At 41.6% G+C, this 25,523-nt stretch overlaps 1 protein-coding gene across 11 annotated transcripts in view; it reads right to left on the reverse strand.

Annotated features, from left to right (window-relative positions):
• The window catches only part of RBFOX1 (RNA binding fox-1 homolog 1), an 889,443-nt gene that overhangs the window by 199,282 nt on the left and 664,638 nt on the right, over nt 1-25,523 (reverse strand). The window lies entirely within an intron of this gene.

The following is a 25,523-nucleotide window of genomic DNA, read 5'->3' on the forward strand; positions in this document are numbered from 1 at the left end:
ACTGTTCCTAAAGCAGTCAGAGATGGTGATGGCTCTATGTGCCCATGTCATACTGGACTGATGAATTGGATTGATAGTTGAGTAAAGAGGGATAAAATGCATGGTGAAATCTGGATCTCAGAATGGAGTCTGAAGAGGGGCATTGAAGGCTGAACTACATGGGTATAAGTACAGTATGTATAATAGAATGGCATAAAGTGATAAAAAATCAGGTAGAGGTGCAAAGATGGAGAAAAATAATGCTGAACTGCTTCTTTAACTGTTGGGACTAGATACCGTACTACTCTTGCTCTAATGATGATATGATATGCACCACATAACAATTTAGTACATAAGAACTGATCTCAGGGTGGGCTATTTTTCTATATATCTCTAGGCAAGGTGCATATTTGCATCTTCTTATAGGTTTTACAAGATGTGTTAATTTTGGATCCTGTTGTGTCACACTGTTACATCTTTATGGAGAGGAACTAAAACCAAATTTTCAACTGTATTTGAAGTTAGAATGATGTACTATTTTTATGGTCGATGTAGTTTTCCCATATCTATAATGGTGACACATGTCATCAAGAAATCCCTAGCGAACTTATATACCAGTTAGATCACATTCTACATGGTTCGATGTTTCTTATAACGTTTATGTAAGTATTCGAGGGCATGACATAACTAATGTTTATTTAAAACTCATGTGTGCATTGTATTAGGAATGCTTAATCCTGGCAACAGCACTTAAAGAATGAGATAAAAAAGTCAAAATAATATAAAGCAACAATAATATAGCCAGTACCTTAGCTCAACTATTAACCTAAAAGGCTTTGGATTTGATTTACAATGTGTTTCTTTAGTTTTGACTTTAATTATCTGCTTCAAGTTGTCAGGACATAACCATATCTTAGATTTGCATTGCATTAGGGGATCTTTCCTTCCTATCTCTTCTGATCTTGTCTTCTGAAGTAATTTAACACAATTCTAATTTTCTTTTGCATGCGGGGTGCTCTCCATCCACGGAAGTGAGTTATGTGTATTCAAGTGGCGCATCTTATGAATCTTGTTAAGCTTTACCGCCTTACAGCTCTCACTGACGGAATATTTAATCACAGAAATGAGTTGGCAGATATGATATACAATGTGGTTAAGCCTTGCAGCATGTGTCTTCACTGGCAATTGAGGAACAGGTGAATTTGCCATTTATCAGTCCTATCTTGACAGCTTTGTGTAACCTTCTGTTTTCTTACTTATTTATGAAGATTAAAGGTGCTTTAAATCAACACTTTCCCTGTAGATATATCATTTTTATTTCCAAAGTGGCCATTTTTTCATCATTTGCATAGCTAGTAAAAGAGAGCTTCTCATTAAAACAAAAGCCAACTTGGGAAAAATGACTTCTAGAAAAAAAAAGGCTTCCATGTTTACACTGATTACCATTCTCAGATCTCGATATAAGCCAAGAATATTTCACCGATGAATGATGAGATAGGCTTTTTAATTACTGTTTTTTTTCTGGTGTAGTAATGTCTACTTTTGAAAGATATAACTATCTAAACATGGTTTTTAGAATCATTACCAATACATTGTTTCTTTGGTTTGCTTCTTTATGGACCAAAAAAGTAGACATGAAATCAACTACATCATCAAAAGTAACAAATCAAAAAGTAATCACCACGTAATATGATATAATAGCTCTTCATTTTCTTTGCATAGCAGAGAGGTCAGTAGCTTAGGGCTGTTTCTCCTGCAGAGGACTTTTTCAAGATACATCAACAAATGTATCAAGACTCACCTCATAATCACTGAATTTAGGTATTTCTTTTATGAAAGAACATGATGTACAAGGTTTATAGATCAGTAAAGGTAACACAGTGTAACACATTTGTTAGCACTGCTGCAAAACATAGCTCAAAACAAAGAACTCAAATGGATTGAGCCTTGGCCAATGTTTTGCTGCTCTGGAATTTGGGTGGTGATATCATCAAACCAATCCATATATGGACTCTTCTCATTCTGCACTGTCTACACTCTTCTCTTTGAGTCTTTTCAACATATACAGTACAGACCAAAAGTTTGGACACACCTTCTCATTTAAAGATTTTTCTGTATTTTCATGACTATGAAAATTGTACATTCACATTGAAGGCATCAAAACTATGAATTAGCACATGTGGAATTATATACTTAACAAAAAAGTGTGAAACAACTGAAAATATGTCTTATATTCTAGGTTCTTCAAAGTAGCCACCTTTTGCTTTGATGACTGCTTTGCACACTCTTGGCATTCTCTTGATGAGCTTCAAGAGGTAGTCACCGGAAATGGTTTTCACTTCACAGGTGTGCTGTATCAGGTTTAATAAGTGGGATTTCTTGCCTTATAAATGGGGTTGGGACGATCAGTTGTGTTGTGCAGAAGTCTGGTTAATACACAGCTGATAGTCCCACTGAATAGACTGTTAGCTGCTTTTTTCTTCCCATAATACAAATTCTAAGTAAAGAAAAACGAGTGGCAATCATTACTTTATGAAATGAAGGTCAGTCAGTCCGAAAAATTGGGAAAACTTTGAAAGTGTCCCCAAGTGCACTTGCAAAAACCATCAAGCGCTACAAAGAAACTGGCTTACATGAGGACCGCCGCAGGAAAGGAAGACCAAGAGTCATCTTTGCTTCTGAGGATAAGTCACCAGCCTCAGAAATCGCAGGTTAACAGCAGCTCACATTAGAGACCAGGTCAATGCCACACAGATTTCTAGCCGCAGACACATCTCTACAACAACTGTTAAGAGGAGACTTTGTGCAGCAGGCCTTCATGGTAAAATAGCTGCTAGGAAACCACTGCTAAGGACAGGCAACAAGCAGAAGAGACTTGTTTGGGCTAAAGAACACAAGGAAAGGACATTAGACCAGTGGAAATCTGTGCTTTGGTCTGATGAGTCCAAATTTGAGATCTTTGCTTCCAACCTCCGTGTCTTTGTGCAACGCAGAAAAGGTGAACGGATGTACTCTACATGCCTGGTTCCCACCGTGAAGCATGGAGGAGGAGGTGTGATGGTGTGGGGGTGCTTTGCTGGTGACACTGTTGGGGATTTATTCAAAATTGAAGGCATACTGAACCAGCATGGCAACCACAGCATCTTGCAGCTGCATGCTATTCCATCTGGTTTGCGTTTAGTTGGACCATCATTTATTTTTCAACAGGACAATGACCCCAAACACACCTCCAGGCTGTGTAAGGGCTATTTGACCAAGAAGGAGAGTGATGGGGTGCTACGCCAGATGACCTGGCCTCCACAGTCCCCAGACCTGAACCCAATCGAGATGGTTTGGGGTGAGCTGGACCGCAGAGAGAAGGCAAAGGGGCCAACAAGTGCTAAGCATCTCAGGGAACTCCTTCAAGAATGTTGGAAGACCATTTCTGGTGAATATCTCTCGAAGCTCATCAAGAGAATGCCAAGAGTGTGCAAAGCAGTCATCAAAGCAAAAGGTGGCTACTTTGAAGAACTTAGAATATAAGACATATTTTCAGTTGTTTCACACTTTTTGTTAAGTATATAATTCCACATGTGTTAATTCATAGTTTTGATGCCTTCAGTGTGAATGTACAATTTTCATAGTCATGAAAATACAGAAAAATCTTTAAATGGGAAGGTATGTCCAAACTTTTGGTCTGTACTGTATATAAAAAACAATTTATGACAGGTAAACAGGTAATTGATAATTCTAATAGCATTAATTAGGTATTACACTTGTCAAACAAGATTCTGCCTCTTGATTCCAGTTCAATTAGCAACAACGATAACAGCCATATTTAAAGTGGTTTATAAATGTCCATAAATAATGCAAGCAGCTGTAGTGCTCTAACTTTTTTAGTTAATATTGTGGAAGGGTTCACGTTTAGTTCACTTATGTCTTATCCATATGAGCAAGAGACATACTGTAAATGAACATAACTAGCAAAGTTAAGGCACCAATATTGGTCTCTTTGGCGCCCGGTCTCTATATCTTTCCATTCTCCATTACGTTCACATTTTTCTAACTTGATTGGTTTAATTTTTAATTTTGCTTCAATAATGTTTGGACTACAAAACAGAATTAAGTGCATTTAATATTTAAATTAATGTTAATATTCTATGCTAACAATTTGAGCATATTCATTACACACATTTATTTAGGCTCAATGAAAGCACTGTAGATTGATTTCTTCATCACAAAGCATTCATATGCAACATTAAACGGAATCTGTTAACAAGTTTTTCCTATGTAATCTGTGGGCAGCATGAGGTAGGGGCTGAAATACTGATTTAAATACAATCAGTATTTTATCAACAGGAGATTATCACTGTCAGACTAACTTCCCTGTGCCTTCTAGTCCAACCACGCTCACAGCACTGATTAGCATTTAACTGTGAATATACAATGTATAAAGAACGCTGTCAATCAGTGGTGTGGGTGGGATAAGCTTTCTGAGCACTGCTATATCTACAGCAGAGAAAATTGTGATTGTATCACAACTGCTGCACCCAATAAAGTAGGTGATACGCTGCTGGAATCAAGGTATTTTCCCCTAAGTTATGCTGCTCTCAGGTGAGGTAGGAAAAAATCTGTTGACAGATACCTTTTAAATGGACTTGAGTATTAATTTTGTCACAAGGTACATATAAATATTCTTTCTGACCAAAACGTATTTTAGAGGCTCTACTAAAGTAAATACTTTAAAGGAACACTCTGTCCTGTATTGTGCCTATTGGGAGATGCATGAATCAGAATAAAAATCATGCATGCCCCTTTAAGTATTGCATGAGATGAGACACAATACAATGTATCATATTTTTACAGAGTTCCTTTAATAAAAATGCTTTTTAACATGTGATGCTTCTTTATGATCACATTTTATAATTGTAGTCTCCTTCAGATATATTATTTTTAAGTGAAGATTCTAGAATAGCAAGACATGATATCTGATCATGGCACAATTTTTTTTTCTAATAGATTCCTTAGGTATGTGAAGGAAAAAATAATATTTATGTCTCTTTATGAACTCAAAGGCATATGGTGGTACAATAAGGTCTAAAATATTCTACAGGGTGGGCCATTTATATGGATACACCTAAATAAAATGGGAATGGTTGGTGATATCAACTTCCTGTTTGTGGCACATTAGTATATGGGAGGGGGAAAACTTTTCCAGATGGGTGGTGACCATGGCGGCCATCTTGAAGTTAGCCATTTTGGATCCAACTTTATTTTTTTCATTGGGGAGAGGGTCATGTGACACATCAAACTTATTGAGAATTTCATAAGAAAAACAATGGTATGCTTAGTTTTAACGTAACGTTATTCTTTCATGAGTTATTTACAAGTTTATGAACACTTACAAAATGTGTTCAAAGTTCTGCCTATTGTGTTGGATTGTCAATGCAACCCTCTTCTCCCACTCTTGACACACTGATAGCAACACCGCAGAAGAAATGCTAGCACAGGCTTCCAATATCCGTTGTTTCAGATGCTGCACATCTCATATCTTCACAGCATAGACAATTGCCTTCAGATCACCCCAAAGATAAAAGTCTAAGGGGGTCAGATCGGGAGACCTTGGTGGCCATTCAACTGGCCCACGATGACCAATCCACTTTCCAGGAAACTGCTCATGTAGGAATGCTCGGACCTGACACCCATAATGTGGTGGTGCACCATCTGGTTGGAAAAACTCAGTTTCCTCTACCTGAGGAAGATAGGTTCTGCTATCGAAATGCATCATGGCGTTAGAGAGCGTACTAAACAATAAAAGGTTTGTGTGTTATAACCTAATCCCCTGTCTAGTTGTTCTAGCGCTTCACTAACACCGCACAATTCCTTCTTTCTTGATTGCTAATCTCCCCTGCAGAGAGCGGTGGAAGCAGACTCCCACCTGGAAGTGTTTTCCCTTGTTGTGCGGGGATCCTTTGCACAACAGGACCAGGTGAGTGGTCACAACATCCTCCCCCTTCACCCCCCCCCCAAACCTCAGGCTCTTCACCATTGGCGCTCCAACTGCTTTTGTTTTCCAATAAATCAAGAAATGCATTTATTGGTTTAAATTTAGTACAATTTGGACCTTAAGTCAGTGGGCTGGGAATCTTCTTTAAGTATTTGGGATATAAAATGTTTATGTACAGGGATATATCATAAACTGAAGTGACCAATTTATTTTTCCTGCATATCCTGTTCAAATGAAGCCATGAAAGTAGCATTCATTCATAATAACAGTACTAATAAATTAGTGTCGTATTTGTGAAGGAGAATATTTTTCCATAACTACTGTGCATTCTTCAAGTTGTGTTGAGCATGGTGATAAAACATGATTCATAATTCTAAATTAATACAGTTGTAATGGTAATTAAAGATTCTCATTAGAAGGTACAAATGCCTCCCATGTGCTAGCTGTAAACCTGCACTTGGGAATTCAAGTGGTTATACGAAAAAAATCAATAACCTGCCATTTTATAATTAAAAGACAAAATAAATGTTAGGGAAAAATGTACTAAATTAGGAAAATTACTTAAGGAAAGATTGAAAATATTGATTTTAATTTACCAAATATGTGAACTCCCTTTGCCCTCCATAAGAAGACAATTAAAAGTTAGGTTGTTAATTCTGCATAAACTTGAAAATAAAATCAATAATTATGAGATTGGCACACAGAGTTATTTTTCATTAATACAAAGTAATTCCTGAAGATTTCTTTCCCGGTAGGGTGAAACTTTACTTCTTGGTTATTTATAGTGGTGTGCAGTAAGTCCTAAGTACTATTGTAGTTGTCACTTATTTCATTGTTAAAGATGTTTAGAATTTAGCTCAGATTTGTCTGTAGATATTTTAATTTGTGTGAAATAATTAACAGCAAGCAAATATTGTGCACATTAGGTTCATGCAAACAATAAGGTATAGAAACAAAGGACTCAATTCATCAAGGTGTTTTCTCTAGTTTTCTGGCGTAAAACACTTTAAAATGCCACAAAAATTTGTGTGTAATTTAAAGTTGCAAAAAAAATTCGTGACTATTGGTGTTTTTACAAATGTCCTAATTAGTCATAATTGATGCCACTGCAGTGTTGTTAATTATGTTAGTAATGTAATATGTAATATAGTCCCTGACTTAAGAAACTTAATTTCTGGTGGTGGCACACAGCAGTATAAGGATGCACCAGATTCATTAAACCACACCAGCGGGTTTTTTTTGGAGTGGTGCTACTAAGCTAGGTTTTCTATCCTTAGTCCTATACTCACCAGCTGCCATCTTCATCTTTTACCGACACCGTTCATGTTGATCTTCAGCAGTTTGTGAACAACCGTATCGGTCCAGTGTTTGTTGCGTAATCCGCAATTCAAAGCTCAATGTAAGTCTATAAGAGTCAGAATGAGGCCAGAACGCGTCTTCCATAGACTGACATTGATAGCTTGTGACCGTAACCTCTGACTTCCGGTCAGTCAGTAGTTGCAGTCACAATTAGAGATGAGCGTTGTTCTACTCGAACTGTTCGCCAATCTCAAATTCGAGCTGTTTTGGGCGGTGTTCGAGCCGGTCGGCGAACACGAACAATTTGAGAAAAATTCGGCTGTTCGAGGTTATGTTCGATAACTGTTCGTGCACCAAAATCATAACTGGATTTTTTCTCCGTAATGATGAAAATTAATGTTAATACGCAGTTTGAGTGTACAGCGGGGCGGGGGGAGGGGCAGGGGATGGATCTCTGCAGGAACAATGAAGATCTCCATTTTTTTTTCTCTTTCCCGCATTTGCAGTGGGGAGGTGCAATCTGTCAGCCTATCAGCAGCGCACACACGGAGCGAAGTGCTTTTTTTCACACAAGCAAGGGCATGTGTGATTGGCAGTGTATGTCACATGTCCTTGCCCTATAAGACCAAGCCATTTTCCCCGTCGCCACCATTTTCTCACTGCTGCAGCTGCGTGTTAGACGGCACCGCTGTTGCTGTGTGCGCTATACCTTGTTAATTTCAAGCCAATTTTCGCACAAATATACAGATAGCTTGGGAGTAGGGAATAGTTGTGATTGCAGTCCTTTTAAGGACTAGGTTACAGCATTTCCTACGACTTTTATCAGGCAGGTCTGTGCTCTTAAATAGATAGATTGTGGGAGTAAAGACTAATTGTAATTGGAGTCCTTTTCAGGACTAGGTTACATCAGTTCCTATCAGTTTTTGCCAGGCAGGTCTGTGCCAGTGCTGTGCAAGTTTTTTTCACAGCATTTGGCTGAATCTAGCAAAGCTAATCCTTTTTGTCCTATTGCAGAGTGTGTTAGTCAGTGGAGTAGCCTATCTGTGTTGCAAGATATACCACCTGTGTATAGAATACCAATTTTTTTACTGCACCTAGTGAAGTAAAATCTTTTGGGCATAGCATCATTCTATTAGTCCATCTATACTGACCTCCATCAGGTTGCAAACTGAATATAATTTTTTTCTGCATCTAGCTCTGAAAAAATATTTGGGCTTCTAGCAGTGTGTGGGACTTGGTCTATTAGTCCATCTATACTGACCTCCATCAGGTTGCAAATTAAAAATAATTTTTTTCTTCATTTAGCTCTGAAAAAATATTTGGGCTTCTAGCAGTGTGTGGGACTTGTTCTATTAGTCCTTCTATACTGACCTCCAGCAGGTTGCAAATTGAATATAATTTTTTTCTGCATCTAGCTCTGAAAAAATATTTGGGCTTCTAGCGGTGTGTGGGACTTGGTCTATTAGTCCATCTATACTGACCTCCATCAGGTTGCAAATTAAAAATAATTATTTTCTGCATCTAGCTCTGAAAAAATATTTGGGCTTCTAGCAGTGTGTGGGACTTGGTCTATTAGTCCATCTATACTGACCTCCATCAGGTTGCAAATTAAAAATAATTTTTTTCTTCATTTATCTCTGAAAAAATATTTGGGCTTCTAGCAGCGTGTGGGACTTGTTCTATTAGTCCATCTATACTGACCTCCATCAGGTTGCAAATTAAAAATAATTTTTTTCTGCATCTAGCTCTGAAAATATATTTGGGCTTCTAGCAGTGTGTGGGACTTGGTCTATTAGTCCATCTATACTGACCTCCATCAGGTTGCAAATTAAAAATAATTTTTTTCTGCATCTAGCTCTGAAAAAATATTTGGGCTTCTAGCAGTGTGTGGGACTTGGTCTATTAGTCCATCTATACTGACCTCCATCAGGTTGCAAATTGAATAAAAAATTTTTCTGCATCTAGCTCTGAAAAAATATTTGGGCTTCTAGCGGTGTGTGGGACTTGGTCTATTAGTCCATCTATACTGACCTCCATCAGGTTGCAAATTAAAAATAATTTTTTTCTGCATCTAGCTCTGAAAAAATATTTGGGCTTCTAGCAGTGTGTGGGACTTGGTCTATTAGTCCATCTATACTGACCTCCATCAGGTTGCAAATTAAAAATAATTTTTTTCTTCATTTAGCTCTGAAAAAATATTTGGGCTTCTAGCAGTGTGTGGGACTTGTTCTATTAGTCCTTCTATACTGACGTCCAGCAGGTTGCAAATTGAATATAATTTTTTTCTGCATCTAGCTCTGAAAAAATATTTGGGCTTCCAGCGGTGTGTGGGACTTGGTCTATTAGTCCATCTATACTGACCTCCATCAGGTTGCAAATTAAAAATAATTTTTTTCTGCATCTAGCTCTGAAAAAATATTTGGGCTTCTAGCAGTGTGTGGGACTTGGTCTATTAGTCCATCTATACTGACCTCCATCAGGTTGCAAATTGAATAAAAAAATTTTCTGCATCTAGCTCTGAAAAAATATTTGGGCTTCTAGCGGTGTGTGGGACTTGGTCTATTAGTCCATCTATACTGACCTCCATCAGGTTGCAAATTAAAAATAATTTTTTTCTGCATCTAACCCAGCCAATAGTTTTGGCCTAATACCACAGTTTGGCCACTCAGCTCTGCTTGGTTACCATCCATTGTTTTTTTGTGCAAACAACTCCAGAGTTGTGAATTAGTTAACCACCAAAATGAGTGGAAAAAGGCCTGCTGCTGGTGGAAAGGGGAATAGGCGTGTTGGGAAGGGGAAAAAAGGTTGTGTCCGTGGGGTAGGTGCAGAAGAAAGACCATCTTCCAGCCAAACTAAAATGTCTACTTCTTTTAGCGGACAATGTGATAAGATCCCTTTCTTACGGCCACGCCAATCGCTACAAATTCCAGATGAGGCACAAAAACAGCAGGTGCTTTAACGGATATCAAGTGCTCCTTTAAGTGGGCTCTCCTCCACATCAACTTCAACATCACAAATACTCCAGTCCTCAAAGGTGTCACCCAAATCGCACTTGCTTCCTCACAGCTCCCAAATCTCCAGCTGCCCGTCTGAGTATGAGGTAGAACAGATGGTTGAGTCTGCAGAGCTGTTTACTCATACTATAGCCTGGGAATCAGAGGTCGACTCCAGCGCTTCTGTGAATCCAGACGAGGAAATGATCTGCACTGATGCCCAGAATCTTTATGAGTCGGATCCAGGACCAGACGCAAAAGGTTCTGACCATAATGTAGACCCTCATTCCCAAACTGTAACTCCTGTTGGTGGAGACAATGAGGAAGACGATGATAAGACTCAAATACCTGATTGGAGCGACAACTTTAGTTTTTTGTCAGGGCAGGAACAGGTTGGCTCTGAGGACGACGGGTGTGATAACGCACAGGGTGATGATGATGAGGTCGGAGATCCCACTTACTGTCAACCCACAGTCAGCCAAGAGATGAGGTCAGCAGAGGAGGTGGAGGAAGATGCTAGTGACGACGAGGTCAGGTTGCGCCTTCCTGGACAGAGACGTAGTACTGGAAGCACGTCAACAACTGCATCCTCAAACACAACTCTGCCTCTCACCACAAGTCGTGGTGGCTCTTCAGGTCGCATGGGTGCTAAGCCTTGCATAGCCTGGGCATTTTTTCAGATCGATAAAGATGACCCAACTCGTGTTATCTGTAACATTTGTCAGCAAAAGCTAAGTAGAGGCCAAAAAATACATAGTTTGAGTACTTCATGCATGAACCGGCACATGGACATGAAGCATAAGTTGCAGTGGGAAGCTCAGTGTGCTACAATGCGGTCTAGCCGGCCGGGCCAACCACCGTCTGCCATATCTTGTGCATCCGCGGCCTCTTCATCCTCTGTGACTGGGGGGACAGCAGTCACACCTGTTTTGGGGCGCAGACCTGCCACCTCTTTACCCGCAACAGCCAGCGTGATTGGCAGGTCATCATTTTCTTTGGAGGTGGTAACACCAGCTGGTCTTGAGCGCTGTCCGACATCGATAGCACCACCTTTGGATCAAGGCAACCTAACATGTCCGCCTGCATCTTCCTCACAGACCGGCAGTTTGCCGGGGACACCCTTATCAACCCCGTCTAAGCACAATAGCCAGCCCTCGGTCCCTCAGATGTGGACAAGTAAAAGACCATTTCCTCCTAGCCATGAGAAAGCTAAGAGGTTGAATTTCACCATCTGCAAGCTCTTGGCTACAGAAATGCTGCCTTTCCGCCTGGTGGACACAGAGGATTTTCGAGACCTTATGTCCGTCGCAGTGCCCCAGTACCAGATGCCCAGTCGGCACTACTTCTCAAAGAAAGGTGTGCCTGCGCTCCACCAGCATGTCGCACACAACATCACCGCTTCTTTGAGAAACTCTGTGTGTGACAGGGTGCATTTCACCACAGACACTTGGACGAGTAGGCATGGACAGGGGCTTTACATGTCGCTGACTGGGCACTGGGTAACTATGGTGACAGCAGGACAAGGGGCTGCTGTCCAAGTCTTGCCGTCCCCACGAGTTGTGCGTCAATCCTCTTTATGTCATTTTTCCTCCACTGCTTCTGCCTCCTCAACCTCCTCTCGGTCTTCCACCTGCACCCAAAGCCTGTCTGGTCATGCCACAAGCTTTCTAACTGCGCAGAAGGGATCCTGCACACCTCCTTACTATGCTGGCAGTAGGGCTCAACGTCATCAGGCGGTTTTTACATTGAAATGTCTGGGAAATGTGAGTCACACAGCTGAGGAGTTGTGGTCAGCTCTGGAGAACCAATTTCATGAATGGTTGTCTCCACTGGACCTGAAACCAGGGAAGGCCGTGTGTGACAATGCTGCAAACCTGGGTGCGGCCCTTCGCCGGGGCAATGTCACACACGTGCCTTGTATGGCTCACGTGTTGAACCTGGTTGTCCAGCAATTTTTAGCCCACTATCCCGGACTAGATGGCCTTCTGCAGAGGGCACGGTCGCTGTGTGCTCACTTCCGCCGTTCGCATCCCGCAGCTCAGCGACTTACATCTCTACAGAAGTCGTTGGGCCTGCCACTTCACCGGCTAAAATGCGATGTGCCTACCCGGTGGAATTCAACTCTGCACATGTTGCAGCGACTGTGGCAGCACCGACAAGCCCTGGTGCAATACGTTCTGACGTATAGCCTGGGCCAACGAGATTCAGAGGTGGGGCAAATCACGCTGGAGGAGTGGTCTCAGATCAGGGACCTATGCACCCTTCTGCACAGTTTTGAAATGGCGACGAAGATGTTTAGTGCTGACGATGCCATTATCAGCATGACTATTCTGGTGATTTACATGCTGGAGCACATGTTAAACAGAATTCGGAGTCAGGTGGTGGCACAAGAGGAGGTGGAGGAAGTAGAGGAGGAGGAGTTGTATGCGGAAGGGCTAACATCTGCAAGGTCCAGACGGTCGGCAGCACCAGGGCGGCAGGCATGTGAGGGTGGGGGAGATGATTTTACCAGGGTGCATGGTAGCAGCCAAACTAGTGAGGAAGGTGCAGGAGCCCAGGAAGAAGTGGAGGACGAACTGATGGAAGACTCATCAGATGAGGGAGACCTTGATCACATTTCTGTTGTGCGAGGTTGGGGGGAGAGGACAGAGGAAGGAAGCATGATTGTTACCTCGCCACCAACACAACAGGGACTTGGTGCTCCTGGATGCGCAACACACATGAGTGCCTTCTTGCTGCACTACCTGCAACATGACCCTCGAATTGTGAGAATTAGAAATAATCCTGACTACTGGGTTGCCACACTGTTAGATCCCCGGTACAAAAGTAAATTTGCAGAAATTATTCCTGCCATAGAAAGGGATGCACGCATGCAGGAGTATCAGCAGAGACTGTTGCAGAATCTTACATGTGGCTTTTCCACAAAATACCAGTGGTGCACGTAGTGAATCTCACAGTTCCAACTTGCCAACCGTGGGACCGTCAAGTGTTCAGCACTCAAACCGTAACAGAACCACAGTATCTGCTGGTAACATCAATTTTGCGGAATCATTTCACCACTTTTTTAGCCCATCCTTTGCAAGGCCACAGGAGACAAGAAGTCTGACACATAGTCAACGCCTAGAGACGATGGTACAGGAGTATCTCCAAGTAAACATTGAAGCCACGACTGTGTCACTGGACCCTTGCTCTTTTTGGGCTTCCAATCTGGATAAATGGCCGGAGCTAGCCACTTACGCCTTGGAGATCTTGTCATGCCCCGCAGCCAGCGTTCTGTCTGAATGTGTGTTCAGCGCTGCTGGTGGTGTGCTGACAGATAAGCGCACGCGGCTCTCCACTGATAACGTAGACAGACTCACGTTCATAAAGATGAACAAATCATGGATCCGAAACGACTTTTCTACCCCTGTGTCATCCTGGGGAGAGTAAAAGCTTGATGATTGGTTAAAATCACCCTACCAACCGTTTTAAGCTTTCAAATTACTAATCATGTTTATCTGTATCTTGACTGGAAAATAATTTGGGCTTTGTAGCAGTGTGCAGCACTGATCCTATTAGGCCATCTATAATAAGCTTCACCAGATTTAAAATTAAAAATAATTTTTAGCTGCATCTAGCCCGGAAAATAATTTTGGGGCTCCGAGATGCGCAAGACACATAAGTGCCTTCTTGCTGCACTACCTGCAGCATGACCCTCATATTGTCAGAATTCGAAGTAATCATGACTACTGGGTTGCCACACTCTTAGATCCCCCAAACTTTTCGATCAACCTTTTCATTTTAATAAAGACCAAAAAAATGGTCATTTTTGAAATTATAAGCATTAGCAGGTTGTTAGAAACTGAAATCAAACAGTTTTCAACTCAAAACTTTATTCTAGGTGATGTTACATTTTCACATAGAAACCCTTGTTCGAAAGGAGCTTCTGAACTCTCTCGTCCATTGAATTTGTCAGGTTTTGGATGGTTTCTGCTTCAATTGTTTTGCATGAGGACAGAATACCCTCCCAGAGCTGTTGCTTAGATGTGAACTGCCTCCCGCCATCATAGACACTCCTTTTAATGATGCTCCAAAGGTTCTGAATGGGGTAGAGGTCAGGGGAGCATGGGGGTCACACCATAAGTTTGTCCCCTTTTATTCCCATATCAGCCAGAGATGCAGATGTTTTATGTGCAGCATGAGATGGTGCATTATCATGCAGAAAAATGATCTTGCTGTGAAATACACGGTTCTTCTTCTTGAACCATGGCAGGAAGTGCTGTTTGAGAAAATCCATATACATTATGGAGTTCATCTTTAGCGCCTTCAGGGATCCTAAAGGGGCCGACAATCTCTCTCCCCATGATTCCAGCCCAAAACATTACTCCACCTCCTCCTTGTTGGCGCTGTAGCCGTGTTTGCGTGGGGTGTCCATCAACCAGCCATCCTCCACTCCATTCATCTGGACCATCGAGCGCTGCACGGCACTCATCCGTGAACAAAACAGTTTTGAAATCAGTCTTCATGTAATGTTTGGCCCACTGGAGCCGTTTCTGCTTGTGTGAAGTGGATAGAGGAGGTCGACAGGATGGCGTATGCACAGCTGCAAACCTCTGAAGGACCCTGCATCTTGTTGTTCGGGGGACGTTGGAGGCACAAGCAGCTTCAAAAACTTGTCTGCTGCTATGACAAGGCTTTTTTGCCGCTGCTCTTTCAACCTGACGTAATTGCCTGTAGGAAAGAGTCCTCAATTTGCCCTTATCAGCACGCACACGTGTGTACTGTGAATCAGCTACATACTTCTTGATTGCCAAGACACTTCATCCTGATCATCGCACAATGTTGATTGTAGTCATGCCTTGACCTAAACACTCCACAATTTGTTGCTTCTCAGCAGCCGACACATCCTTTTTCTTTCCCATTTTGGCAGAAAATGTAGGCTGCTTAATAATGTGAGAGAGCCTTCTTAAGTAGTCTTGCCTTTCATTGGACACACCTGCCAAACTAATTAGCACAGGTGTCTGCAATTGCTTACAGTGATATAAAGAGCCCTGACACACATCACCATCAATGAGTTTAACTGACAAACAAACAAATTCTTCCCTTATCACTCCTAAACACTTTTTGCATAATAATTTGGAACGCGGTGTACATGTGCTTTTCCACAAAACACCAGTGGTTCACGTAGTGAATCTTACAGTTCTAACTTGCCAACCGTGGTCTGTATGGAATTGTTCAATAAAGGGCCCAAAATTAAGATAACATAGATGGGAGAGGTCTCTATGAATAGGAATTCCTAAGTATTTGATACCCTGTGAGGGCCAGGCAAAGGGAAAGTTGGACTGGATGGAATCCTATATGGATTTAGGGAGGGAGACATCGAGGGCCTCAGACTTCGCTGCATTGATTTTAAAATTTTACCATGTAACAAAGTGATCTATTTCAGCCATAACAGCAGGGATGGATATATGTGATTGAGTGATATATACTAGGACATCATCAGCAAATAGAGAGCACTTGTACTCGGTGCCTCCCACCTCAATCCACCTAATATTGGGGTTATGGCGAATTGATGAGAGCAGGTGCTCCGTCACTAGGATGTATAAGAGAGGGGACAGAGGACATCCCTGCCTTGTCCCATTGGTGATTGTGAAAGGTGATGAAAATGTTCTGACGCACCCCCTGGGCCTTGGGACACCCGGAGCCGGACCCTTTTTGGTGGATGCTGGTGGTTGTAGTCTTCGTGGCGGCGATCCGGTTCCGTGGCTCAGGGCGGTCAAACCAGTGGCGGAACTATTTATGTGGTTTTGATGTTTAAATGTCCGACTACGCCACCCGTGGATTGCGGTCAGAGTGAACCGCCGCTACAGGGCAGACCGCTAAGGCTGGTGTTGTGGGTGCAGCAGAGCGTAGCATAACTCCCCACGGGAGGAGTATAGCCTCAGGGCAGTGTATGCGGAGGATGGGGGTGATGGTGCAGGGCAGCAGCAGTAACGACACGGAGTCAGTGATGCAGTTCAGGGCCTTTACTCACAGTTCTTATTATCCAGACCACGTCTGCAGGTAACGGCTGCCCACGTCGTACTGTGCTCACCAGGTGAGGGGCTCAGACAACTCCCAGATAACTTTGGAGCGCTTCACAGGACCCCCTTTGTGTGTCCTTTGTCTGGCCTTTCTTACCAACACTTCTGTCCGGCTGCCTCGGGCCTCCTCTTGGTAAACTTGGCGCCAGTTTCCCTGACCCTATGTGGTGCCTTCCTAGCGGGTGGAGCAAGGGGCTGCGCCACATAAAATGTCAGAGCCTCCGGTTTCTAGCTGAGGGTCGTTTCCTGCCTCCACTAGTTCGGGGACCGGTCTCCCCCTTTGGCCTGACCCCTCCACGCAGGTGGATTCGGGCGTGCGGTGGCGACTCGCCCGTCCGCACCCCTGGGATCCCTTCATTCCTCGTTCCTGGAGCCTTCTCCGCTCCTCTTCCTTCCTTCTCCCTCTTGCAGGCCTGGGCCTCTGTTACTAGGCCCGCCTCCGGAGCAGAGCTCATGCAGAGCCCCTGCTCCCTGCCACTTCTGCTCAGACTTCTCTGCACTGAACTAAGATGGTGCCCACCTTTTATACTCCCTTCTCAATGCATACAGGAACTGCTTCCTCCCTGCTCCTGCACTGCAGGGTTCCCCTTCCTCAGTGTTCCCTCCCCCCACTCCAGCCAGGGACAGGGACTGTCGTGCCCATCTCAGGGGCATATTGGTCGCCCTGCCCCACGGCAATGTGGTGTAATGCATGCAGGTGTCGGGTCCTGATCCACACTCCATCCTTATCTGAGAGTGAGATATCACACCTCTGGGTGAGGTGCAATACGTCTGTAGCAACCGAGCCCTCGGTGCTACAGTTCCATTTATCTTCAGCCTAGGTGACGTATTGTGATACAGGGCCGTGATTTTGGCTATAAAAGGGTCCCCTAGACCCCTACCCCAAGCTTTTTAAGAGAATCATATATGGCGTGCCAGGAGACTCTATGGAATGCTTTCTCAGCATCCAACGAGAGTATCTACTTACAAATTTTTAACTGCATCTAGCCCAGGAAATACTTTGTGCCTAGTAGCAGTGTCTGCTAGTCAGCGGATTATCCCGGCTGTTAAGCAAGTTACACCACCTGTAGTTTGGACACTTAATTTTTTCAAAGGAAATGCTTCGGGACCACGGGATACTTAGTGAAGAGCATCAGGAGGCACCCCAAGGCATAGGGGCTGGGACTGGCACTAGGATGCCTTGCGGTGGACAGCCGAGCTCGATCCTTATAAAAGCTTTTTAACTGCAGCAGCTTTAGTGGACGCTACTGGAGCTGGAATTACGCGGCTGCTGGCATGAGACTTGCCCTCCAATAGATCCTTGTAAATGGATTTAAAGTGTATTCATTCAAATTAGAGGGACAATTTAAATTAAAAAGCTTAGAGCTGCCTCCACCACAGGGGGGCTCTCTCGACCCACCAGCGGACAGGCACCAGTATTGGGAGAGGGGGGCTGGCCGTCAGGGTTCACCGCGGCTCTGGCACAAACCCGGCGACACGGAGGTGGCACGGGCAGGAGCGGACTGGCCGTCTCGGCTTCTCACTTTTTGGATTTTAGAAGGGCATGACATGCCTATATCTGTGTCTCCCCCTCCTTTTACTCCTCCACCTCTTTTCTTTTCGCATGACTATATGTACTTGTCACTTTTCCATGTGTTAGTTGTGTCTTCTGAGCAGTTTGTCAGCTTTTGGACACCTTTGAAGGTGTTTTCTATGTGTTTCTATGTGTTTTTGTTTGCCTGCCATTGGTTTTAACGGTGTTCGAAGGTGTTCGACGAACAGTTCGGCGAACACACGGGTGTTCGACGAACCGAACCGAACTCGAACACTACGGGGGTGGCTCAACACTAGTCACAATATGGCGGAGTGAAATGAGACTAACGCCCGAAAGAGCTAAAGACAGTGCCTGGTAATTGTAAAACTAAGTTCAGGGAACTTAGATTAGTAGCACCACTCCAGTGCGAAAATACGAAAAAAATTGCTGAAGTGTTGCTTTAAAAGGTGAGTGAATCTTAATGAATTAGGCAAATCTTAATGAAGTGTATACTTCATTAAAACTACTTATAGAATTGGGTCCAAAGTGTGTGGAAGAAGTTGTATAACTTTCATTAAACAATGATTTTTGTATTGGTCCATGGGTTTTAGTGTTGGATGCAAGGACCAACAAGTCAGCTTGCTTTGGCCGGATAGAGGTTCAGCTCCTAGAGTCAGCTAAACTTTGGCCATTGGTGAATGAAATCTTAGCTTTTACAGCACTTGATTGACGTACAATGCATTTTGACAGTGTGTTCAAGTTTGAAAACTGCTACTCACCTTGCAGTAGAAATCTATGCTTCCCACTTTTAGTAGTTAAATTTAGCACTCAATATATTGTGGAAACGTCAAAATTCGATTCACTCTGCATGGGCGTCGTACACCGTTTTGCAATAATTGTGTGTGACACCCATGAAGAGTGACTCAGTGCCAATCATCTTTGGAACTAATAAACTCTCCTTTTATTGTACTGGTGATTTGTGTGGTACAATTTCTAAATAGTCATTTAAATGAGACTTTAAAGGAGTCTGTAAGCACAAAATTACTGTTCAAACCAAGAATAGGAGCTCAGTGCACCCTTGACATGACCAAGCAGTTCAGAATACATTCTCGCCTGGTTATTTTCCATCTATCTCTGTTCTTCTCTGGCTCCTGCAATGCTAAGGAATAGGAGATAAATGGAGATATGTGGCGATAAATGGAAAGGTAGGTGGAAAGGTGCAGAAAACTGTTTGGGCATCCCAAGGGTTCACCTAGCACGTGCACTTGGTTTGAATTGTAACTTCATTCTGGCAATCTGCCCTAAAGGTTTATATTTAATTGTCCAAACCGAAGAAAGTTTATGCAAATAGCAACAAATAAATTTAAAATATTAAAGGTGTAAAACTTTCCTTACCAATCATCAATCCCCTACTTCCCTCATGCTGATGCTTTATTGGTGCCCTATAATTTACTGTTCACTAGATTCCAGCATTAATACGTTGATATGACATTTAACCTTTGCAACCAATCACAGGCCAATATAATGTGCCCGGTGGTGCAAAGATAGCCAGTAATATATTGGTAATGTGAGTTTTACACCTTTTGTTTTTTATTAGACTATTACTTGTAAAAAGAAAATGTAAGTGTGGACAACCAAATAAAAAAATGAATCCATTTTAAAGAAAAAGAAAATAAATAAATATATATATATATATATATATATATTTCCAAATTAGTTTTAAGGCAAAAATGCATGCACAAATGAAAAAGAAAACATTTGGACAGACTAAATGATAGAACAGCCATGCAGAGCCATATTAGAACCAGTAAAAAGCTAGAGCTTTCTCTCTGGTCTCAAAGGTTGTGAGCCCTCAAGTCATGAAGGGTTACAGAGAACATGAGAATAGTGAACGTATTATATTGTTAAGCATTTAATAATGCTCTATCGCATGAAATGAAAGAGCTGTATAATTTCACCATTCATAAATTGATATCTTCCCTGCTTGCATATCTGTAAAGGTCTGAGAATGTATAATCCTCTTTTAACCTTATTCAAATGTTATGCAGCATTATAGTTCTTGCATCTGAAAAGATATGATCCATTCTCTACAGTTCAATTTTACAAATATCTTCTATTTTGCCAAAAGGGGTCAAGTCAGGTTTAATGCCTTTATCAAGTTACACCGATAGTCATCAAGAAATGTCCCACTACATCTCACCAACATCATATAGACTCATAGGAACATTTCACAAATCTTGGAATATGCCCTAAGTCATAAAGAACAAAATGAAAAGTACCACTTTATATGCATCAAATATTCATTTTATATCCTGTCTTCAAGAACAAAGCTGCTCTATATTGTGTCTGTGTGTACATTAATCAGTCTGGGTGCATAGATGTAAAAATTATACAGAATTTGGCGCTCTCAAGACTTTCAAGCAACATTACGAAGTCGAAAGAGAAAAAATGCCCATGCTTGAATGATTTCCATAACTTTCCAGTTCACAAAACCAGATTTACTTTGACTTTACTAATCATGTGAACTGTATATGGCTAAACACATGGCAAACTTAACATCATTATATTTAAAGTAGAGAGGTGCATATATTTTCAAGTGGAATTTAATTCTACTTGAAAATAGCAAAAATCTGCATATGCCTAAATGCAGAATTTTTGTAATTCGCTTCCACAAGGTCTCAGGAAAATGGCGGTCATTGGCTGTCATTTTGCTAAGCAGTAAAGCACCATCAAAGAGTTATTTTTTTTTTTAAAAAAAGGCTTATACTTACCATCACTATCTGGCAATCACCACCAATCATCCCTGGACTATTCATGCTGGGTCGGAACTTCTAGCTCTAAGGAGGCCCATGATGTCTTTGAGCATGCATGTGCACACGTCATGATATCACGGCCCTATGCAAGCCTGCACAAAACTGTATTGGCCCCATCATAGTCGGAAGTCCCAGCCCAACATGGAGAGACTCCAAGATTCAGGGCAAGTGGTAGTGATAAGAACATGCAATGAAGTGGATTTGTTGGAGAGGTGAGCGATAAAGTGAGTATAAGGATTTTTTTCATTCTTTAAATATTTTTACCTGTAATAAATGTGGGGTCACTAAAAAACACTTGAAAACTGAGCCAATTTATGGTGAAACCAAATGTGATCTCGATATTTGTCCAAACTGTAACTGTACCACCATGGCACATGCTGTGGAAACATCATTTTTAAGATATATAGAAGTGATTTTTTAAGAGCATACACTACAGGTGTATGGTTACTCTGCCATATGCTACTTTTGACTCCTTTACTATACTTTATTGAAATTAAATAAACCTAAATTATTTTGGTGCATGCTATATGTTTGGAATAAAGTTGTGCTGTTTTCTGCTTTTAACCACTTCGCACCAGAGCCTGTTTTTGCCTTCGTGACCGGGCCAATTTTTTCAATTCTGACCACTGTCACTTTATGAAGCAATTACTCTGGAACGCTTCAACGGATCCCCCTGATTCTGAGATTGTTTTTTCGTGACATATTGTACTTCATGATAGTGGTAAAATTTCTTTGATATCACATGCGTTTATTTGTGAAAAAATCGGAAATTTGGCGAAAATTTTGAAAATTTTGCAATTTTCAAACTTTGAATTTTTAAGCCCTTAAATCAGAGAAATATGTCACACAAAATACTTAATAAATAACATTTCCCACATGTCTACTTTACATCAGCACAATTTTGGAACCAAAATTTTTTTTTGTTAGGGAGCTATAAGGGTTAAAAGTTGACCAGCGATTTCTCATTTTTCCAACAAAATTTACAAAAACATTTTTTTAGGGACCACATCATATTTGAAGTCACTTTGAGGGGTCTTTATGACAGAAAATACCCAAAAGTGACACCGTTCTAAAAACTGCACCCCTCAAGGTGCTCAAAACCACATTCAAGAACTTTATTAACCCTTCAGGTGCTTCACAGAAATTTTTGGAATGTGGAAGAAAAAAATTAACATTTAACTTTTTTCACAAAAATGTTACTTTAGACCCAATTTTTTTTATTTTCACAGGGGTAACAGGAAAAAAATGGACCCCAAAATTTTTTGTGCAATTTCTCTTGAGCGTGCTGATACCCCATATGTGAGGGAAAACCACTGTTTGGGCGCACGGCAGGGCTCGGAAAGGAAGGAGCGCCATTAGACTTTTTGAATGTAAAATTTGTCTGAATAATTAGCAGACGCCATGTTGCATTTGGGGAGCCCCTGATGTGCCTAAACAGTGGAAACCCCCCACAAGTGACACCATTTTGGAAACTAGACCCCTTAGGGAACTTATCTAGATGTGTGGTGAGCACCTTGAACCCCAAGGTGCTTCACAAAAGTTTATAATATTGAGCTGTAAAAATAAAATTTTCACATTTTTCCCACAAAACCGTTTTTCATCCCTTAATTTTGCATTATCATAAGGGTAATAGGATAAATTGCACCATGAAATTTGTTGTGCAATTTCTCCTGAACACGCTGATACCCCATATGCGGAGGCAAATTACTGTTTGGGCGCATGGCAGGGCTCGGAAGGGAAGGAGCGCCATTTGACTTTTTGAATGTAAAATTTGTTTGAATAATTAGCAGACGCCATGTCGCATTTGGGGAGCCCCTAATGTGACTAAACAGTGGAAACCCCCCACAAGTGCCACCAGTTTGGAAACTAGACCCCTTAGGGAACTTATCTAGATGTGTGGTGAGCACCTTGAACCCCAAGGTGCTTCACAGAAGTTTATAATATTGAGCTGTAAAAATAAAATTTTCACATTTTTCCCACAAAAAATCTTTTTCATTCTCTAATTTTGCATTATCATAAGGGTAACAGGATAAATTGCACCATGAAGTTTGTTGTGCAATTTCTCCTGAACACGCCGATACCCCATATGTGAGGGAAAACCACTGTTTGGGCGCACGGCAGGGTTTGAAAGGGAAGGAGCGCCATTTGACTTTTTGAATGTAAAATTTATTTGAATAATTAGCGGACGCCGTGTCACATTTGTGGAGCCCCTAATGTGTCTAAACAGCGGAAACCCCCCACAAGTGCCACCATTTTGGAAACTAGACCCCTTAGGGAACTTATCTAGATGTGTGGTGAGCACCTTGCACCCCCAGCTGCTTCACAGAAGTTTATAATATTGAGCCGTGAAAATAAAATTTTCACATTTTTCCCATAAAAAATGTTTTTCATCCCCTAATTTTGCATTATCATAAGGATAACCGGAGAAATTGCACCATGAAATTTGTTGTACAATTTCTCTTGAGTACGCCGATACCCCATATGTGGGGGAAAACCACTGCTTTGGTGTACGGCAGGGTTCGGAAGAGAAAGGAGCGCTATATTGGCTGGGATAGGCAGCAGACACCATGTCACATTTGAAGAGTCGCTGACATGCCAAAACAGCAGAAACCTCCACAAATGACCCCATTTTGTAAACTACACCTCTCAAGGAATTCATCTAGGGAAATAGTGAGTATTTTTTAATTTTTAAATTTATACCATTGGGCAGTGAAAAAATCATAATTATATTTTTACCACAAAAAAATGTTTTACCCTCAGATTTTACATTTTCACACAGGGCAATGGGTAAAAATGGTGCCGAAATGTGTCACACAATTTCTTCTAAAAGTGTCAATACCCCATATGTGGCTGTATCGTACCGCTTAGCCATACGGTGAGATCTGGGTGCTATTTGACAATTGGAGAACAAATTATTGTAGAATAGGCATTTGGATTTGGGAGCACAAAATTTTCTGAATTTCTTTTGGGGGGCAAGGGTCATTTTGCTTTTCCAGAGCCTTTCTGCTACCAGTAACTTGGAAGTCCCTTATATTTTTAACAGATGACGGACCTGAGTGGGGACTAGCTTTTTTTGAGGACTGAGTTGAAGCTTTTATTGGGAACATTTTACGTAACATTTATCCGGCGCTCTAGGCTGAGCACTTACATCGGGGTTTCCATCTAAATTTCCAAGTGATGTAATTCAGATGAAACCCCTGCAGGATCCATTCACTGTAATGAGGCAGCAGAGTTACTCTGGACACCGTCTGGCCTCTGTGTAGCGGTGTCCTTTTTTTCAGAAGTGCACAAAACTGTGGCCAGCCGCACTTTTATGCACGCCTAAAACAAATGACACCGTGGGATCACAGGCTAGACGGCGTCCACAGTGGCCTATATCTGTCTCATTACAGGGAATCTTCCGTCATGGGTTCCGGCTGAATCACGTATTTCAGAGATTTACACGGAAACTCTGGTGTAAGTGCTCAGCGCAGAGCACAGGATAAATGTGGGCAGAGCCTTACTGGGATCTTTGGGGACATAATAAACAAATCAGTAGCAGGTGAAGAATTGGTTTTATTTATTTTTTACGCCGTTCCTAGTGTGATATAACTGATTAGATTACTTTATTCTTCGGGTCGGTGTGATTACAGAGATACCAGATTGATATCGGGTTTTTATGACTGACAGCTGTCACACACTAAAAGACGCTTTTTTTGCAAAATCTAGTTTTTGCATCACCATATTTTGAGAGCTATAATTTTTCCATATTTCGGCCGACAGAGTCATGTGACGGCTTGTTTTTTGCGGGACGAGTTGACATTTTTATTGGTACCATTTTTGGGGACGTGACATTTTTTGATCGCTTTCTATTCCGTTTTTTGGGAGGTAAAATTAACAAAAACAAACAATTCAGGAATTGTTTTTTGAGTTTTTTTTTTATGCCGTTCTGCGTGTGGTAAAAGTGATCAGGCAGCGTTATTCTTCGGGTCAGTACGTTTACAGCGATACTACACTTACTGTATTTTTTTTATGTTTTGGCGTTTTTACACAATAAAACTATTTTATAGAAAAAAATATTTTTTTTGCATTGCTTTATTCTGAGCGCTATAACTTTTTTATTTTTCGGCTGATGGAGCTGTATGGCGGCTTTTTTTTTGCGTAACAAGATGACGTTTTCAGTGGTACCATTTTTATTTCTATTTTGTTTTTTGATCGCATTTTTTTCCACTTTTTGTTTGGCAATATGATGAAAAAGCATATTTTTTTGCTCCGTTTTTTATTTATTTTTATTACGGTGTGCACAGAAGGAGTTAATTAGTGTGACAGTTTTATAGCTCGGGTTGTTTCGGACGCGGCGATACCAAATATGTGTACTTTTTTTGGTTTTGTAAAAATATACGGATTTATTGGTTTAATATTTTATTTATTTATTTTTATTTATTTTGTGATTTTTTTATTAATAGTTTAAAAACTTTTTTTTTACTTTTTTTCACATTTTTACTTAGTCCCTGTATGGGACAATAATTTTTATTTTTCTGATCGCTGATCTCATGTAATGTAATAGACATATATTACATTACATGAGATCTTCACACAGTCAGTGTGTCCTGCCAGGCTTCAGCTGCAGCTGAGCCAGACAGGACACCATATATGGCAGATCTGGAGGCGGTCATGTGACCTCCAGCTACCATAGCAACCCCAGGTCCTGGAAGGACACGGAGGTCTTCGGAGAGGTAAGTTGACGACCCCCTCTCCTCCTGCTGTCTCCTATATGCCGTGATCACTATAGATCACAGCATATAGATGACAGCTAAGGGTTAACATCACTGGGACCTGATCTAATCAGGTCCCGATGATGTTCCCTGTCAGAGCTAACGCTCTGCACCGGAATCGCAG

Source organism: Phyllobates terribilis, unplaced genomic scaffold (genome assembly GCF_046119375.1).
Source record: "Phyllobates terribilis strain yellow unplaced genomic scaffold, ASM4611937v1 Scaffold_9__5_contigs__length_417890890, whole genome shotgun sequence".
NCBI lineage: Eukaryota > Metazoa > Chordata > Amphibia > Anura > Dendrobatidae > Phyllobates > Phyllobates terribilis.